General features: G+C 38.5%; 1 protein-coding gene across 2 annotated transcripts in view; it reads right to left on the bottom strand.

The window, feature by feature from the left end:
* The window catches only part of NRF1 (nuclear respiratory factor 1), a 142,185-nt gene extending 122,557 nt beyond the window's left edge, over positions 1–19,628 (bottom strand). Inside the window, exon 1 of one of the 2 annotated variants that reach the window (XM_027840146.1) lies at positions 19,555–19,628. The gene's annotated coding sequence lies outside the window, so the exon portion shown is untranslated. Of the gene's footprint in view, positions 1–18,753; positions 18,819–19,554 lie in introns of those variants that run through there. The other variant, XM_027840147.1, reaches the window with a different exon arrangement.
* Positions 19,629–21,124: the final 1,496 nt, after the last annotated feature.

Raw genomic sequence — 21,124 nt, 5'->3', positions numbered from 1 at the left:
TTAAAGTCACTATTGTATTATCCTTCTCATTTCCAGTAAAAGAAAAGAAACAGAACACAAGTGCTAAAAATAAAAGTAGATGAAACAATTATATTAAAAAAGCAACACTTGGGGCAGTACATGGCACAGTGGATAGAACACCAGCCTTGGAATCAGGAGAACCTGAGTTCAAATACTGCCTCAGACACTTGACACTTAACTAGCTGTGTGACCCTGAGCAAGTCACTTAACTCTGATTGCCTCACCAAAAAAAAAAAAAAAAGCAACACTAAAAGACTCCAGATTTTAATCAATGTAGTGATACCCCCCTCCTCTTGATAGACAAGTGGCAGACATCTTCAGGGAATATTAATAATATCATTAGTAGTTAACATATGTATATATAGGGTGTGTGTGTGGTGTATCACTTACTATGTGCCAGGGACTGTGCTAAGAGCTTTACAATTATTATCTCCTTTGATCCTCACAACCACCTTGGGAGATAGATGATATTATTCCCATCCCCATTTTACAGATGAGGAAACCGAGGTGAAGTGACTTGCCCAGGGTCACATAGCTAATAACTGTTTGAAACTACATTTCAACTCAGGTCTTCCTGATTCCAGGTCCAGTGCTCAACCACTGTACTACCTAGCTGCCCCTATTTCATATTACTGTAGAAGATGAAGAAGGCAGAGGATCCTAAGATAGAGAGGTAAGGACAGAGTGTATAACAGGCATGGAGGAGAACCAATAAAAAGGAGCAGAGACAAAAGATGGAGTATCACATGTGAGGAAGAAAAAGGACAGTCTGGCTGGACTACAGAGTCCGAGGAGGGCAATGATGTTATATAACAAGACTGGAAAGATAGGTTGAAGACAGATTGTGAATGGCTTTTAAAACCAGACAAAGGAGTTTTTATTTGAATGTAGAGGTAACAGGGAACCCCTGGAGCTTAATGAGTAGCAAAGTGACTTGGTCAGATCTGAACTTTAGAAAAAAAAATCACTTTAACTGCTATGTGAATGATACATGGGGGAGAGAGCACACTTGAAGCAAGGAAATCAATTAAGAAGCTTTTACAATAATTTAGGAAAGTGATGATGAGGGTCTAAACTAGAGTGAGGGCTCTGTGAGGAGAGAAGGGGAAAGATTAGAGAGCTACTGTGGAGAGATACTGTCAAGATTTAGCAACTGATGGGATATATAGAATGAGGAGTCGAGGTTAATGTTTAAATTATGAACCTGGGTGACTGAAGGGGTAGACAGTGCTGTTCTCTTAGAGAAATAGTAAAGTTTGGAAGGAAATTTGGGGGAAAATAATGAACTCTGTTTTGGACTTGTTGATTTTGATATGCTTATGGGACAGCCAATTTGATGTCCTATAAGCAGCAGAGAGTCCAGCAGAAAGACTAGGGCTGGATGTGTAGAAGTGGGTGTTATATGCCTAGAGATGATAATTAAACTCGTGGAGAATTCACAAGGTTACCAGAAGAGAGAACAGAAGGCCCAAGACAGAACTTTGAGGAACAACCACAATCAGGTGACATGATATAAATGATGAACTAGCAAAGAAATGGAGAAGTAATGATTTGTCACGTAGGAAAACTTTGTTACTAAGATGGGTGATATGACAAAGTAGGAGACAGCCATATTCTCTCTTGAACTATAGGCCACTTCCTGAAGTCTCCCCTACATCAATCACCTCCACTCACCAGAAACTAGGACTCCACTCCCGGCTTCCCCACAGCTCTGACAGGTGAGTTTTTTGCCTCATCCAGATAAGGAACCAACTTCCATCACACCACTTCCTGTAGTCCCCAGACACGCCCCCATGAGGGTACCTTTTCTTCCCCTTCCCAATACCTCCTTATATATTATCTTCCCCCATCAGAATCAAAGCAAAGACTATCTTGTTTGCTTTTATAGATATTCCCCAGTCCTTAGCAGAGTGCCTGGCACATAGTAAGCACTTAATAAATGCTTTCTCTTCAAGGATTCCACTTCTTCTTTCCACCTTAAATAGTCCCCAACATTCTGTCCCTACATTTGTGCCCCTCAGCCATCTCCTCCACTCCCACGGCTTCCACTATCACTATACAGATGACTTCCAAATTTCTCTCTCTAGCCAAAACTTCTCTCCCAAACTTAGGTGAGGCATTTCTAGTTGCCTGTTCTAATAGGCACCTCAATGCCTCACCTCAAAGTGAACTCAATGTGTCCAAAATTAGCTCCTCCTTCTGACTTCCCTACTCCTATTAACGGCACCACTAGGTTCTCAGTAACTCTGGCTTAAAGTTTCATTGGCATCTGTTCCTATGTATGTATGTATGTATGTATACACACATGCAGGGGATGGGGTTGTGAGGAGGGAATGAGCAGATTCAATCAACTGATAAAACATTTGCATTCTAAGTTCATAATCTCTCTTACATTAGTTTCTTCCTTTAGGACAGGGACTATTTTATTTTTATCTATCATGCAGAGCAGATGCTTAATAAACTTTTATTGCAATGAACTTGGAAGACTTATTATGCACAACAAATCATTCCCTGACGATATCAGATAAATAAATTACCATACTAAGAGGCAATTTCCAATTCTAAATGTATATGTAGTAAATGTGCTTAGAACATACATAGTTTGTTCATACTAATCCGTCCTCTTTCTTTACCAACTAGGCAGTAATACAACTTTTAAGTAGTTCTATAAAAGCTACAAAGTTAAGCTGATATCCATTTTGAAGCCTAGATTACTTTCATTTTAAAAGTGTTCTTAAAAGTCTATTCTACCATATGCTTATTTTTGGTATGATGTAAATTCCTCAAAGCAGCAACTCTATTATCTATTATTCCCAGAAACAGGATGCCAACTTTTAAATTTAATCATAAAATGTGTTTAAAAGGTTTTATTGAACAAAAAAAATCAATGCAACTATGATAAGAAGGAAAGCTACTGATGGGGGAGAAAACTTAGCATCAAACATCTTTGATTTGGGTCCGATATCCAAGATATATGGGATACTAAAAGAAATATGCAAGACCAGGAGCCATCCTCCAGAAGATAAGTGGTCAAAGGATATGAATTAATTTCAAAAGAATCACAAACTATTAACAATCCCATGAAAGACTGCTCCAAATAAATATCAAGAGAAATGAAAATCAAAACAAAACAAAACAAATTTGAGGTATTACTGCACTTTCAGCAAATTGACAAACAACAGAAGATGGAAATCATCAGAATTGTGAATTAGCCCAACCATTCTCCAATGGAATTCGGAATTATGCTATAAAAAGAAGTGATTAAAATACCCATACTCTTTGATTCGTGTTAAGAAATGACAAATAGGAAGAATTTAAAGAAGTATGGAAAGACTCATATGAACTGAAGACAAATGAAGCAGAATCAAGCAAACAATATACAAGACTTCAACAATGTAAATGGAAAGAATAACAAAAACACCTGAACATGACATAATTATAAAGACCAATCTTGGCCTCAGAGAAGAGAAAGTATGTCTCCCTCCTTTCTTGCAGAGTATGGGACTATGGATATAGAATACTGCATATATGGTCAGACTGACTGACATGTCAGTGTCGATGAATTGCTTTTCTTCCCCTACTCTTTCTTTTTTACATTTTGTTATAAGAGATGACAGAGAAAGGGATATATTCAAAAATAAAGGTAACATAAAAACCAAAGATATTAAAAATAAAAAAATATAACTTTCCTTTCAAAAATAAAAAATAAAGACATGTTTTAAAGAAGTTGTCATAATTTTACCCAAAGCAATGTGTGTAAATTTCTTTATGCTCTCTTAGAAAAAAAAAATCAAGCCTTGGAGATTATGCTGCAGGCAGTATGAAAGGTAAAAATATAATATTTACAATGTATCAGTATATACTTTAAAAAAAAAACTATGCTGTGTTTTTATATGCTTATGGCAACTACTTTAGAATCTTGGTGCCATATCACTTCTATAATGACCTGCATTCTATAGCTGTTATGACATCTGTGGACTATGACTGTGTTCCAAAACCTCAGAATTAAACATTCAATAATACTACCCACGACTAAGCATTGCTTATAAATGTCATAAATGATATATACTTGTCCAGGAAATGACACATTAACCTTTGCTAAGTGAGGTCCTAACTTACATTTCTACATAATCATTTAAAGCTAATAATAATTCCCTTAAAATATGCTAATTTTCCACTGATAATACCTGTCCATCAAAAGTGGCTTCAAAAGTATTTGTGATGAATGTTCAACTTTTATGATAAAACGCATATAGCAAATAGCTCATGTCATCCAATAATAATCCTTCCCCCTTGCCTCCCCCATCTAGTCACAGTCTAGATAGAAGTGAACATGAACCAAGTTCAAATGACACATGAAGTGACCCTGTAAGTTGAAGCAGATCATTTTGTATTCACATGACAAAAGCTGAATTATTTCAGGTTGGTGAAGATCATCATCTGTTACATTTCTGTAACAGGCATTTTCATATGCATTACCTCATTTAAGTCTCACTACAAACCATGAAGACAAAAGCATTAACATTCATAGTTTACAAACAAGAAAACAGAGACTCATACTTAAATTATTCACCTTAGGTCACATAGCTAATAAGTGTCAGAGGCACTACATACCAACTTCAGATTCTTAATCTAGTTCTTTCTATTACACCATGGATATAATGCAGTGATTTTCAATGTGGAACCCAAAGTTTGCTTTTTTAGTTTTGAAAACTGATTTACATCAGTTCCCTTCCTCAACCATGTATGGGGGAAAGGGTTAAGCTTTGGATTTACTGAATCTCAGGTGCTAGAAAGCCTCCAGGAGACAAGTTAGAGAGATGGATCTAGAGCTCAGGAGGGAGGATCAGAATGAGATAGAATGGGAAGCCATTTACCTAGAGGTGAGTAGAGGTGGTTGCTGAAACAATTAAGAGAGGATAGGAAGAGGAGTAGACAGAGCTATACTAAGAAAACCCTTATATCATGCCCCTGCTGAAGATCTTGCAGCTCCCTCTTGCCTCTAGGACAAAATACAAATTCCTCAATTTGGTTTTTCCTCTTATGGAGCTCATCTTTTCTTTGAACATTATTGCTTTTGGTTTCTCTTCTTCCAGACTGCCCTTCACTTCTGTGTATTTGCATTCCTCATCAGTTATTCTCTTTTATTTCTTAGCTGATACTTGCCACCATCAATTCATTTTTTTATTTTCTGCCAGGCTATAAATTATGATTTTAAAATTCATGTTTCTCTTTTAAACCATAGGAATATCTTGCTGTGGTCCTATACTCTCTTGAGTATCCATCAAGTCCTCTGACATATCAGGTTATAATTCATTTTCCTTTGTCTTGAAATATTTATTCATAGATATCTAGCCTCTTCTAGCTGATCTGGAGGCCTTATCCCCTTCTATTGTCTTCCCCGTTGGTTTATCTGCTTATGCTCGCAGTCTTTAAATGAGTTTTCTTTCTCCTGAGATCTTTGGTAGTTTCAGTCTTTTTCCTCCCTTTATATTCTCCCTATTGCTCATTTTCTGACTCCTTCCTTTTAATGGTTGTTTCCTTAAAGGTGGTCCTCAAAACCATCTTTTTCAGCCTCCTCCTACTACACTAAGACATTTCACTGGCCTCAGTCTCTCACCTAAGTGACTTCTGGAGGGGACAGAAGTTGTTCCAGCTGAATGCTTGGCTCTTTCCCTCAAGTTTAGTGGACTGCCCCTAAATTTTCTGGGTATATATTGTTTGCCATTCCTCTTCCTCAAAGGGGAAGGAACTGTTTCCTTTTTATGTCTGCCTATTTACAGTACTTAGTACATAGGTGCTTAATAAACACTAGTTGGCTGACTGCCTAATGTACTTTAACAGCACAATTGAGTAATCACAAAAGTCAAAGCACAAAAAGAAAGCTCTAAGTCAAGAGTGTCAAAAGCTTCAGAGATGCTAGGAGGATGAGGAAAAAGAAAAGGAAGAGTTTTGTATTAAGTTATAGGATATCACGTTTTAGGAAGGACACTGATAAGATGGAATGTGTCCAAAAGGTTGATAAGTTCTCAAAACCATGCAACATAAGGATCAATTTTGAGGGAATGAAGGCTAGAGAAGCAGCATGTAACAATGTCTAGGCCCTTGGAATCAAGGCCTAAATCCAACCTCAGATAATTATTACTGTGTGACTCTGGACCAATAACTCACAGCTCCATGCCTCACTTTCCATATCTGTAAAAGTTTCCTCCCAACTCAGATTGTCACCCTTCCCTTCCCTATGATTACTATATTATATTACTATTATATAATATATTGTGACATATTATATTAATATTATATTACATTACTATATATTACTAATTATATAATCTAGATACCACTTTCAGGTTTATAAAGCATTTTGTATACATTATCTTACTTGATCCTCACAACAACTCTAAAGTTGTTACTATAGGTATTATTATCTTCATTTGACAGATAAGGAAAATGAGAACCAGAGTAAGTTTCACACAGCTAGTAAGTATTGGAAGTATGATCCAAACCCATGATCTTTCCTGACTCCAAGTCTAGAACTTTTTCTACTACAACTCACTGTCTTGTTTAGGAAGTTACTATAACTTCAAGAGAATAGTTTCAGTACATTAGCAGGGAAAGAAGTCATATTACAAGAGAATGGGAAATAAATGGATAATAAACGGAAGCACCAAATGTACATTTTTAATTATCAGAAACTTGATATTGAATATCAATATAACTAATAAAACTTGATTTTTAACTATCCACATTTAAATTAATTTCAATGCAAAAAAAAAATCCTAACTCTCCAGACACTCTAAGCAGACATCAGGATTTTTTTTGTCCATGAATATTCTCATTCAGTTTCTCTCTTAGATGGTAAGTCATTGTGTACTCTATTCTAGTTCTACTCTTTTCACTTTACATTATTTCACAAGTTCTATCCAGATTTCAAGTGTTCCTCATACTTGATGATCTTAATTCCATTATTCCATTCCATTGTATAAATTCCATTACTTTACTGTATCACAATTTAATTATTGCCTATTGTTGAACATCTAGGTTGCTTCTAGTTTTGTTTTGTTTTTATTGCACATAATGTTATGAAAACCTTTGAAACACTAACTTTTTTCATGAAACCAAGAAGAGACCTTCCCTGATCATAAGTCTCCACATAACCAAGTTATCTTGTATTTATTTTGTATAATGTTATTTATGTACATGATGTCTGCCCCCATCGACCGCAAGCTCTTTAAGGACCAGGGCTGTTGCTTTTTTGTCTTTGTATTTCCAATGCCTAGCACAGTGACAAGCACATAATAGGAACTTAATAAATGCTTGTTAATTGATAACATTTGCTGACTATCTCCAACAGTGAAAATTATCAGGTCTAAAGGCAGGATTCTTGTAACTTTTACTGCATACCGTCAGGTTGAATAAGTTTGCAACTCTACGGATGTAATGTACTCCACAACCCCACTGTGTTTCATTAATTTTATTTTTGCCAATTTGGTGTGAGACCAAAGTTTGGCGGTGAGATCAAAGTCCTTTTAATTCACATCCTTGATTACTGGAGTTGAGAGGTTTTTTCCCCCAAGTGTTTACTGTGTCTACTATTCTTTCTACAACTTAGAAATTAAAGGCATTGGAGACATAACTCCAGTTCAATAGCTATTACAACAACTATTATGATTAAGCAGCTATTACATTCAGGGAAGTGTGCTAAAGGTAAACATAAAGGTTAAAAAAGGCACGGTCTCTGCCCTCTTAACAATAGGATATGGCACATATACAAGTAACTATAATATAAAAGTGCACAAGAGAAGCAAAGTGATATGTGAGGGGAAGCGGTCAATAACTGCAGGGATTAAAGGAAGGTTTCATGGAGGAGGCAGCATTTGAATTGGGCTTTGAAAGATGGGTAGTATTTTCATGACATGGAAGTACATTCCAAATACAGAGCGCAACTAACAAAAGAACAGAGAGAGGAGTTTGGAGTATATTCACAGGAAATGAAGGTCAACAGTCTAGTTTGCCTGAGGAAAGTAAGGTTTGAAAAGCAGGCTGGCACTATATTGCAGAGGCCCTTGGTTAAAGAACGTCAGTCAGTCAATAACCATTTATTAAGCACCTTCTAAGTGCCAGGCACTGTGCTAAGCACTAGAGTGTGAACTTTCCACCCAATCCAATAAGTATTTATTATGAACTTACTATGTCCAACATACTAGGGATATGAAGACAAAACAAAAACTAGACCCTGACTTCAAGGAACTTCATTCAGTAAGGATTATCAAGCTTCAGAAGTTCTGAAGAGAAGTGTATACATGCTCAGATCTATGCATAAAGAACATTAATTAATCTGACCATGTGTGAAAGATGAATAGAATGCAAAATGAGAGGGAGAAGGGGGGAAGAGACCGGAGGTACAAAGAACTATTAGGAAACTTATTGCAATAATTCCAGTAGATAGTCATGTGACAAGTGGCACATGGAAGTTGGAAGCAAGAGAAGACAAAGGGGAATAGATCTTGAGGAGGTAGAATCTACAGGACTTGGCAACTGATTAGCAATGAACACAGGGGACTGGAGCTATATGGGAAGAAATAGTAAAATCAGGAGGTGGTTTAGGGAGAAAAATAATAAGCTCTGTTTGAAATGGACTTTTGGACTACAAATGGAGCAAAGACTACAAGGGAGCATACTCTGCTTGTTTCCATTATCGATATATCCGAAATGCTATGGCAGCCTAATACACTTTCAATAGAAGGATAAATATGGTCATGGATAGGATCCCAAGATAATTACAAAATAGCTTATTATGGCAAGTCCATTCACCCAAAGGCCTGTCCTGAAAAGGAGTGGAGAAGTGCAAGTTAATATGTGGGAGAAAATGAGGTTAACCCAGGATTTAGAATTTATTCTACATTAAGCCAGTCTTAACAGACAAGCACTAATGTGCTCCCAGTAGCTCCAAGCTACTTGCCTCCTTCTGGAAAACCACAAAGGGAGATGTGAGGGGCCCTACAAGAAGCAACTTCTTGGACATGAAGGGTTTTTTTGTTTTTAAAAATAAAGTCAATTTAAAACTCAAAAGCTTACGGAGGTGACTGCTGAAAACTAAAAACACTTTAAAAAAAAGAAAAAGAAAGTCCACAAAACCAAATTAATTTATGTGAAATCCTCATTTATTTGAAATGGTCATTAAGATTACAAAAAGCAAACAAGTTTCAGTTTGATGCTGGAATATTAAGCATTGTAATTCTACTAAAAGTTGTAATACAGTTTTTGAGAAAGGTAAGTCTAAGACTTTAGTGTAGAGATTACTTAAGTATTATTCTTCATTAGATGTCAGGAAAAGTGACTAAGTACTAAAATCAAAGTAAAATCTCATAAGATAAACTGCCAAGTTATAAACTCATGTAATCCCCAAAATAAAAAGTAGATGGGTGGAGGTAGTGGTGGAAAAGAGCTTTAAACTCTCTGTGGAGGATGAAAGATTCTTATCCCTTAGGAAACCATAGTTTCAAAGTAGAACTTCACACAATTTTTATACAGGTACATACAACTTACTATCTAAACCACAGAAGGCTAACAAACGACTTTTTCAGTTTTAAAAAGAAAGTCATCAAAATGGGGGAAAAGAGGTGGAAAGGAAAGTAGGAAAAGCAGCACTAGAATTTCAGGGCATTGGTTCCTAACTTCAGGTAAGAGATCTGGAAGAATCCCCTGGAAAGTTCCTCTCTAGGAGAAACAACAGTCTCAGGAAGCAAAACACAAAGCTCATTTACAGCTACAGAAGCCCAGAAGACAAAGGCCCCTTGCCTTGAATGTGCACAAAGAAAAAAACTCAAGTCTAAACTGAGGCAGATAATCTTCACAGAGCTTAGGACTACTTTTTCAATTACGATAGTCAAATATGAGCATGAACAGAGAAAAAAAAGTATACTAATATATCCTTTCAGGTAACAGGATCACAGATTTAGAAATGAAAGGGACTGGAAGAGAAGTGCAACCCTCTCCTTTTACAGATGAAAAATTTTAAAACCCACAAGTCAAATAACCTGCCCAAAGTCATACATGCACCCAAAACCCCATCTAAAGATAATGGTCACTTGGGGCCTAGGTTCTGATGAGGTGGAGATGGTGTGGTGCAGTGGAAAAAAACAGGCTCTGTCATTTACTAGCTGTTCAACCTTGGGAAAGTCACTTCTCTTCTCTGGACTCTGGTTGGTCTCTTCATCTATAAAACGAAAGAATCAGACTCTATGAGGTTTCAAGTAATGATCTTATGAGACCTACAGGATGGTATATTAAGGCAAGTTCATTGTAAATCAAGGACTCCCTAAACAATAGTTCTCAAAGTAGCTATATAAGATGGCTGCCTCCCCTAAACCACCCCTCTAGGGGGTGGTTTGCCAAAATCTCCATTTCTGGTAGAAGCAATCTCCTATACTGCTCCACCCATTATGTTCTTTCACCAATGAATCAAAAAGAAAATGAATAAAAAAAAACCCTTTAAAATTAGAAATTACCTTAGAAACCATCAAGGCTAATCCATTATTTTACATATTTGTAAAGTGAGGCTGAGAAAAGCAAAAATGACTTGCTTTAAAGTCTGCTCAATTCTAGTCCACTGTCATTTACTTTACATTCCAAAAAGATTTCACAAAGTTCCCAGAGTAAAGCAGGCTGTGACAAATTTACTTTCTCCTTAGGAGGCAGCTCAACAACTCAGGGGCCAGACATTTTTCAGCTTTCAAGGAAACAAAAACAAAAGGGGTGAGAGGGAACCAGCATGTGACTAACCTGAGACTAAAACCCAAACTACTGTAATGTCACCAAGGATCCAAAAAAGGATTCTGAAACATCATTCAGAAAGGCTCAAAAAGAAAACTGAGTGTATCTGGTTAGGAGCCATACACTAAGTGAGGGGAACTTCTAGCCATCATCAGACTTCTTTCAAATGAACAGTGGATAGGGCACTGGACTTGGAGCCAGGAAGACCTGGGTACAAATTCTGCCTCAGATACTTACTAACATTGCAACTCTGAGCAAGTCACTGCCTCAATTTCCTCATCTGTAAAATGGGAGGAGTGGGGGAAGGGGGAGAACGCAATGGCCTCTATAGTCTCTTCCTGCTTTGAATCTATGATCCTATGAAATAAGTACAGTAGTAGCTGAGACCAAGGAGGTAGGTCACATCTGCCCACATAGATTAGTACTGTCTAGCACTGTCTACAGACTTTTCAAATTACTGTTAACAGTAAAACAAGAACACAAATAAGCAAGACTAAAGGGTACTTCCAGTGTCAAGTTAGATGTATTAAAAATACAAAGTATCAAGGATACAAAAAAGCACTTTTCAGAAGAAATCAAAGCTATCTGCAGTCAAAAAAAAATGCTCTAAATCACTATTGATTAGAGAATGGCAAACTAAAACAACTTTGAGGTACCTACCTCACACCTATCAGACTGGCTAACGTAACAGAAAAGGAAAAGGACAAATGCTGGAGAGGATGTAGAAAAATAGGGACGCTAATGAACTGTTGGTGGAGTTGTTAACTGGTCCGACTATTGTGGAGAGCAATTCGGAACTATACCCAAAGGACTATAAAACTGTGTATTCCCTTTCCCCCTGCAATGCCACTACCAGGTCTATACCCCTAAGAGATTTTTTTAAAGGGAAAAGGCCCTATTTGTAGAAAAATATTTAAAGCAGCTGTTTTTGTGGTGGTAAAGAATTAAAAATTGAAAAGATGCTCATCAATTGGGGAATGGCTGAACAAGCCGTGGTATATGATTGTGATGGAATACTATTGTGCTACAAGAAACGAGGAGCTGGATGGTTTCAGAAAAACCTGTGAAGACTTAAATCAACTAATGCAAAGGGTAGTGTGCAGAAGCAGGAGAGCATTGTACACAGTAACAGCAATATTGTAACAATGATCAACTGTAGCTACTCTCTGATCACAGTGATCTAAGGTAGTTCCAGAGGACTCATGATGAAAAGCACTATCTACCTCCAGAAATAATGTACTCAGTGCAAACTGAAGTAAAATTTTTTCACTTTACCTACTTTTCTTGCATTTCTTTTTTTTTTCAAAATGGCTAATATGAAAATGTTCTACATGATTCACATATATAAACTGATATCATACTGTTTGCCTTCTCGATGAGGGAGAGAATTTAGAACTCAAAAAAAATTTCATGTTAAAAATAAATAATAATGAAATTTCTATTAGGTGACACACTGACCTGACACTCGATATTTGTCAATCACTGCCCTAACCATTTAATGAAGTTACTTGTCCTTAATAATGACAGTGTACATTTATATAGATAGCACTTTAAGATATACAAAGCACTTCCCTCATAACAACCCTGAGATATAGGCAATACAAGTACCACCATCCTCACTTCACAGATCAATATGAGGCATGGAGAGTTTACATTACTTGCCCAGGTTTAAGGCTAGCGTCAAAACTGGGATATGAACACTGGTCCCCTGACTTAAAATCTCATTCTTACTACTATTCAATGTGGCATTTTGCTAGATTTCTCACAGTATTGCAAACCCAAATAACAACAACTTACATGTGGAAATGGAATTCAAATTGAGATCCAATGTATAAGAATACACTACACTGTATGGTCTAATGTAGTAAAGAGGCACCATGATGTAGTTTTTCCAGCAGACTTGGAGTAAGAGGATCTGATTTGGAATTCTGCTCTGCCATCTACTTACCTGTGTGACTTTGGACAACTTGTTTAATATTTCTGGGCCTCAGATTCTTTATTTGTAAAATGAAAGGGTTGGAAGAGATGAACTCTAAAGTTTCTTCCAGCTCTAAATTCTATGATCCTACTCACCAAAATAAAAAATAAAAAAAGCAAAGAATAGTTCAGGGACTAGAAAAAAAAAAGGTACTAAACGCAGAGTTCTAAATAAGGAATCAATTAGCATTAAAAGGTGTTCCAGTGATGAACATTTTTAAAAATATGATCACATATTTTGGGGATGAAGAACCTATGAAAGTACCTAGTCCAATCTGTTCATGGTATAGATGAGGAAATAGAATCCCCTAAGTTAAATAAGCAGAGTTTCCTCCAGTCAATTTTAGAAATGTGAGCACAGAAAACAGTTATTATTATGTTTATAACTGATGAAAGGCTTTGAGCACCTCAGATTCTTTATGGAGGATGTTTGAGATAAAAATTGCCCAGGAGAAAATGTTAGGGACTACTTGCAATCTACACCACTAGAGGGAGTACCTAGATCAATGAGATCATAAATACACTGAAGTGTATAATTCAGAGTTTCAAAATAATTTTGGAATTCTGCTGAACTCTGTAAACAAGGTGCTATTATCATTTTGCAGAGGGAAAATTAAGAAATGGTTACATATGACTTTGCTCTCATCACTTAGGCTGTATTGACGTTTTAGTACTGGCAACTGCCAACTTTTAAATCTATTTCAAATGTTCGTTTGTCCAATGTATGGAACTCAGAACACCTTCCCACAGAAACATTCATTCAACAAGTATTTACTGAGTACCTGCTGTGTTATAAAGTGTGGTGAGTTTCCCAAGCTAGCTCACAAATGTCCACCTAACCCATTATATGTATAATTGAATCATAAATGGTACCAGCCTGTGTTCTAGAAGCAGGAAATCAGAAAAGTAAATGAGCTTCCTCCACTTTTTCTAGGCACAAAACAATCACAGGTAAAAATTCTGAAACAGCTATGGTATCACAGTTCATATAAATAGTTTATAGCTCTCTGCTTCCTCTCTCCCAGAAGGTTAGTACCTCATTTTACCCTCTCAAAAATCAACCATGGTCTACTATTCTCCCAAATTAAAACTCACATTCCCTCAGTACATACAATCTCAGGTATGTGTTTTTATTGTATATTTGAAGTTGCTTAGCCTTCCCAGGATATTTGGTTATAAGCAGAGGATAGTTAAATAAGAACAAAACAAATAATCTCTAATTGGTAAAATTTAAGACATAACAAAGTCAAGTAAACATTCAGGCAAAATGGAAGAAATTTGTAAGCTGATCAGTCTGCCACCTGGATTGGTTCACCTGTCTGTTATTTTTGTTTCTCACAACTTTTCTCCTTCTTAAATATCTATCCCCAAAGATTATCTAAACCACAGCTCCCTGGCAAAAGTGGTAGGGACAATTGTTTGTAAGTATGGATCATTAGTAAATCAAGATCTGCCTGAATTCATCAATTCCCTGGAGAAGAAAATTCTGTATTATAATCTAACTAGAATCCAAAATTCTCCAAAAAAAAAAAAAAAAAAAAAAAAAGACAAATTAAGTAGGTTAATTTCACAGAAGAGTTTTCCCTGCCCCCTTCCATTTGGTAGTAGAAAATTCTTAGGTTTCTGCCCTACTCCTTAGGCAATAGTTGCTTAAAAGTATATGATGACCACATTTTTATTACAATTTCCTCACTTCTCTAATTCCTGTAGGGAATTGTCAGGCTAGCAGCAACATTATCATTCAGAGATAGTAACAAGAGGATCTCTCAACATCTCTGCTTTTTAGAATTATAACTGCTGGTGATGGAATACAAATATTTCCAAAACTGTCAGGATATATGATGAAACTTCTTTGCATAGTTAACTCAGACACCACTTAAAAATACATATTAGGGGCAGCTAGGTGGCACAGTACATAGAGCACTGGCCCTTAAGTCAGGAGCACCTGAGTTCAAATCCAGCCTCAGACACTTGACACTAGCTGTGTGACCCTGGGCAAGTCACTTAACCCGAACTGCCTAAAAAGAAAAAAAAAAAGTGATAATTTGGGGGCAGCTAGGTGGTGCAGTGCATAGAGCACCCGCCCTGAAGTCAGGAGGACCTCAGTTCAAATCCGGCCTCAGACCAAACACTTGACACTTACTAGCTGTGTGACCCTGGGCAAGTCACTTAACCCCAATTGCCTAAAAACACTGAACAAAAAAAAACCAACACATTAAATTCTATTTAAATTGCTAGTCAGTCTATCTGAACATTTATGCATTTAGAAGCACAGCAGAAAATACAACTACTGTACAATACAAATAAGTAAAGTAAAAATAAAATAAAATAAAATACAAGTGTAACAGGTATCCATAATCACTAGAATGGTCATCAAAAAGTAATTTTCCTAAGTTTTGGAAACAAGTTTTTTAACACAAGTTCACATAACTAAAAACTCAGCAGCTGCAGTGACAAACCAAATGTCCCCTAATCCTAATGCTTCCACTACAATCTGATATAATTTCTTCAAGAATTCATCTGCTCAAGAATATCTGAAGAGTTTCAAACTAAACTAATGCATTTAAAGATAGCTGCAATATCTGCTTTAGGGATGGGGGAAAAGACACTTTTTGGACCCAAGAAAAATTTCCTCACTGACCATATAATTTAAGAGTGACAGGTGACAACTTTTCAATTTCAGCATTTCAGTAATTCATCACAGGGTGGGGTGGCCCTGGCATGCCATCATTTTCCTTACATATTAAAATTTCTCTATAAAGGTATAGCTAAACATCACACCATGGATGAGGTCTTAAAGTATCACATAATAAGGTTCTTTTCAATAACTAAACCCACTTGAGTGGATTCTAACACCTGTCTAATCCTGAATGGAAGTCTGGAGTAAACAGTAATATAGAAGAGTTCCCTTGAACAGTTTCTCTACTTCCCTTGAGCAGATAGATATTTTTCACTTTGAGTTTTGTCAATGGTACAATATAAATAACCAGGTAGAAAAGTTTCTTCTCATTAAGTTAGGCTAAAAAGTACCCATTGGTTGAGTGTGGTGTCTTCAAACATCTTAGATTTTTGTCTGACCTCCTTTTCCTCTGTCAACCCTTAAAAGTACTCAAGCCAAGAAGCACCAGATTTAAGCACAATTTCACCTTAAATTCCTGAGGAGATTAAAAATATCAATAATAAAATAAGAGACCTATCTTATTCTCAAAGCCAGCAATCATGGAATAAAGATGGAGAAGCCAGAGTAGATCCATCCTTGTACTGAGATTTTTTGTTAGACTTGTGATTCATCTAATGAGGATTCTCCTACCATCACACAGATAGGCAACTTTTCTGCAACTCAAGAGCCTTGAGTTTGGTGTGGCACAGACCTGAATCCAGTATTCTTGAGCCCAAGGCCAGTCCCTCTCCACTACACTACACTGCCTCTTATGTTTAGAGAACTGTGACTGTAATAGCTCACTTTTACATAGCACTTATAAGGTTCAATGTTTTCCTCACAATACTGTTGTAGGTTGCCCAAGTACTATCGTTTGATAATGTATTATCAAGCATAAAATTTAAGGTTCATCCCACATCCAAGAAAAACTGGATTGGCTCTAAAAGTGATCCAGAAATACAGTGTCATCTCTCCTCTTTATTGCTATTTTGCCAGGTTTAGGGGGAAGCTTACATTTGTAGATTAACCCTGGCTGTGTATATGAGCTTTGTTTTATTGGGGAACGGTAAAAGGAAGAGGACAGAACAGCAGTTAGTGATGATAGTGCCAACGAAATATTCAAAGGCCCAAGATTTGTATTTATCTACAAGACTGATTTTACAAACACACAATTATATATAGACTACAAAGAAACCAGCTCCATCTGGAGACAGCACATGTTGTCACACAGAGATCTAAATTCAGATATCAAATTTCCTGGACTAATTACAGCCACAGATAGTGAACTCAAACTCCTGGTAAAGTGAGAGGATAGGCACTTGTGCAATTCAGCAATCCCTCCACTATCCATCCCAACGGAAAAACAGGTGCTAGTGATTATCCCGTAGACCCCTGGTGAAGGTTGATGGGTTTTGTTCTAATGACATCTCACCCAGGTACTCATTTAATGTACATGCATTTTCCCTATGCAGCACTGTTAAAGCCTAAGGACACCTTTGGTAAAGTCTTTCAGCTCTACATCTATGATCCTATGATTTCATTCTTCAATATTACAGGCCAGAGGCAGTACTGTTAACATCTGGGTAAAAGAGAGAGAAGACTGTGCACCCTATGATCCCTAAAAACCTAAAAGTCAGAATATAGAAATATTTTTTAAATGATTGCACATGTTACAGCCTATATCAAATTGCTTACTATCTCAGAGAGTGGGAAGAGGGAGGGAGAAAATGTGGAACTCATAATTTTTAAAAAATGAATGCTAAAAATTGCCTCTGCATACAATTGGGGGAAAATAAAATATTAAAAAAAAAACATAAAAATCAGCATCTGGTCTACCACACACATAGAAGCACTAGTTGATGGGGAAACCATTTATGTGCTATTTTATTCAACACCTATTATGTTTAAGATATAGATGGCATCACAAAGCTTGTATTCTGAATGAAACTATTAAGAATTGTTAAATTTTACATAAACTGCCCTAGCTCTGTTGTCTTGCTTAGATACGGGTAGTCTAGGGATAATTCCCAGTTCAGCTATTTGGTTGAGGCTTTCAGACGCTGGAGAGGTTAGAGGAATGAAACTCTCAGAGAGAAAATACCAATTGTGTAATTCACACGAGAACAGGGGAATGAAAAACCTAATAGCTATCAATATCTCCATCAACCCTTTACCTGTCACCCCACCAGTCTTTTCTTCAATCCACAGCCCAATTTCTTTAAAACATAAAAAATTTCCATAAAAGGGAGAGGAGGGGGATTTTGACAAATTATTTATCGGAAACAATAAAAAATCAGTCTATTGAACTATTTGAAAGAATGAAAAAAAATCTGCTAAATATGAAAACTGTGAAGCAGTGAGTAAAATTCGTATCTCATCTATAGGATAGATTGAATTTACAGTGAAAGCATACTAAATGATGTTCATGAACTAATTTGAAGTCTTTCACAATTGTGCTCAGAGGTACAAGAAGACAAGAGTGCTTAGTATTCACAATTGCATCTTCTTCTATTTGAACCTATCTAAAGCTTTCAAAAATGACTATGGGGCCCCCTCCATATTTCTCAGACCGAGCTGTTTAAGAAAATTCACCAAACACCAGTCCATCACTATGGATAAGAGCGGGCAGATCCTATGCCACTAATCAAAGTTAGGTACCAACCCAACCACAGGCAGTCTAAGAAACAAGGATGAAGAAAGGAAATGACAGTGGGGAACTGAGATGACAGCCCAATCATCGGCTCAGGGAAATCAAGCATTTAAGTTGAACCCATCCTGTTGCTGCGGGCCTGTCAAAATTTGACAGACTAGCCCAACATTTCAACTACAGTGCCGACAGCACATAGTGGAGCTTGCTAAACTGAACTCAACTACTATTAAAAAAAAATTTTTTTTTTAAAGCCCAGGCATCCTCCAGCGATATGAAGGGCTTCCTCCTGTGAAGCTATGACCCTAGCAAGAACCAAATCCAATTGCTTGGATGTGAACATTTTCAATTCTAAGGTCTGAAAAGGGGTTGGACGAAAAAAGGCAACAGCTCCTCCATCTGGTGGGTACACACCACGATTGGAAGCTTTTTAAAAAACACAAAAATGCCCCCAACATCTTCCAAGTACCGAAGCGTCCTCGGTAGGCAGAGGCTCTCTGGACACTTTGGAAGCAGTACCCCTTTGCTGGAGAGGCCAGAGACCACTGGCCTCGTTTTGCCGTAGGGTAAATAAAAGAGGATAATGGGGAGAAGAGTGTCTTTAGTGTTCCCTCCTTGCAAAGCATGAGCTCGGGACGGTCAGTCAAACACGAGGACACTCGAGAGCCCCCACCTTTTTTTTCAGCGGCCGAGGGGGCCTCCCTTGGAGGGGGCACTCACCCCCAAGCCTTGGGGATCCCCAAGGGGCCCGGTGCCAAGGGCACGGTCTCCACTGGGGCGGGTGGGAGGGAAAAACGTCCCTCCTCATGGGTTGTGTACAAAAGGGCTTGATGCCTCCCAGCTCCGACCGCGGCCGCCGCCGCCGCCTCCTCCTCCTCCTCCGCCGCCCTCCTAACTTGGAAAAAAGGTGGGCAAAGCGCCATGTTCCCCCGCCCGCCGGGCCCCTCCAGTCTACCTGGAGAGGCAGCCCACGCCACCCCGGCGCGGGAGGAGGCCACCCGGAGAAGGCCGGGCTCCCCAGCCGCCGCCGCCGCCCAGCCCGACCAAAGAGACGAGGGGGCCGGCGCGGCGGGGCGGCCGGCGGCCCCGCCCGGTCCCGCGCCCTCCCGGGGCCTCTCGGCTCCCGGAGCCCGCGGGGAGGCCGAGGCCGAGGCGGGGCGGAGGCCGAAGCCGGCGACCCGAAGCTCTTCCTCAGGTCGGCGCTTCCCTCCTTCCCTCCCTCTTTCCCTCCCTGGCCCGCCAGGCCGCCCGTGGCCTAGCGCGGCCTGCGCATCCTCGGAGTGGCGGTTTGGCGGGGCCGGGCCGGGGCCCCCCGCCTGAGGCGAGCCGCAGCCGCCCTGCCCCGAGGCCGGGGGGCGCTGCTTGGGTGCCGGGGTGGCGGGCGGGCGGGCCGGCCGGCGGGCTGGCGGGCGGGCGGCGTGTTGCGGCTGCGCCGGGGCTGAAATAGCTGGAGATTGCGCGGTAGGGCACTCACCTCAGAGCGGCTGCGCTACCGCGGGCCTGCGCCGTGGAGACTGCGACCGCGCCGGCTCCTCGCCGCCTCCTGCCACCAGCGGCAATGGCGAGAGCTACCGCCTCTGCCGCCGCCGCCGCCGCCGCCGAGGAGGAGGAGGAGGAGGAGGTGGAGGAGGAGGAGGAAAAGGGAGGGGGTGGGGGAGCACGCACGGCACGCACGGAGACTCCTGCTTCCCCGCCCGCCCGCCCCGCTGCCATGATGGGGAGGTCAGAGTGGCTTCTCTGCGGGCGGCGAAGTTCGCGAGGCGAATTCTGTGGCCTCCTCCTTCGCCCCACTTTCCTAGTGCCTTAGAAACGGAGCCCTCCACACGAACTACTCGAGTAATAAAGTGCTGAAGCCTTGAGGGTAGTCATCCTGTCGGAGGTAGTTAGAGACAACCTGGAAAAAGCGACATCTCACTCTGTTCAGCTCATGACCTTCCCAATATGGTGCCTCTTCAATCCAAATGGCTTCTCCGGGACCTTCCTCCTGTGGTGCCATTATTATGGCTCCCTCCAATCTTCCAGAACCCTAACCCGAACCTAATCTTCCCCAGATTCTCCCTTCACACACACAGAAAATGTAATATATTTCTCTGTTATGTATTTTCATTATAAATATATATCATATTATTACATTGTTGATCTGATATCAAATGTAAACATACTGCATTTAATCTGTAATGTTATCCATTTTCAGTATAAATATATACAGTATAGATATTATGTTGTTAACGCCAAATTAAATATAAATACATTATACTTAATATGTAATATATTATCTATTATATGTTTTCCATCATAAATGTATGTTATATTACTGATACTATATTAAATTTAAAGACATTGCACTTAATATATTATCTATTGTATTATCTATTTTATTATAAATATTTATGATATTGATATGCTTACTATAAATACATCATACTCAATATGTAATATATTATCTATCTTTATAATAAATATATAGTATATTTATATATTATTACACTATTGATATTAAATGTAAACATTACATTTAATGTGCAATGTATTATTTATTGTATTATATTTTCATTATAAATATATTGATATATTCAGTTTAAATTTATTATACATGTAATATGTTACCTATTGTCTATATTTTCATTATAAATACACATGTAATATATTAATATATTGATGTGATATTAAATGTAAACATTACATTTAGTATGCAATATATTAAATACATTTTTAAAAGATATTTTGAAAAACAAAAGTATACCATAAGGAGGTGCAAATATGAAGAATTCAGAGAATTGAAAACATGAAGTGAGACAGCAGAGAAATACAAGGCAAAAGAACAGCATACACAAAGACAACACAAAATGCATCAACTCACTGATCAAATACAATGGACAATGTGGGTAGCAGACAATCAAAGTTAAAGTGCATGCTCCTTCTGTGAACAGCTTTAACCTACAAAGTTAAAGAGTGGCAAGTACTATCATTCATGCACACCCCAAAAAACAAACAAACAAACTTTGGGCATGACAATGATCTGACTCATTATCGAGAAGTGTGTC

Source organism: Vombatus ursinus, unplaced genomic scaffold (assembly GCF_900497805.2).
Source record: "Vombatus ursinus unplaced genomic scaffold, bare-nosed wombat genome assembly UNPS02014839.1, whole genome shotgun sequence".
In the NCBI taxonomy this organism is placed as follows: Eukaryota; Metazoa; Chordata; class Mammalia; order Diprotodontia; family Vombatidae; genus Vombatus; species Vombatus ursinus.
Note: the sequence above shows the minus strand (reverse complement) of the source record. Positions and strands in the feature narration are given on the sequence as shown.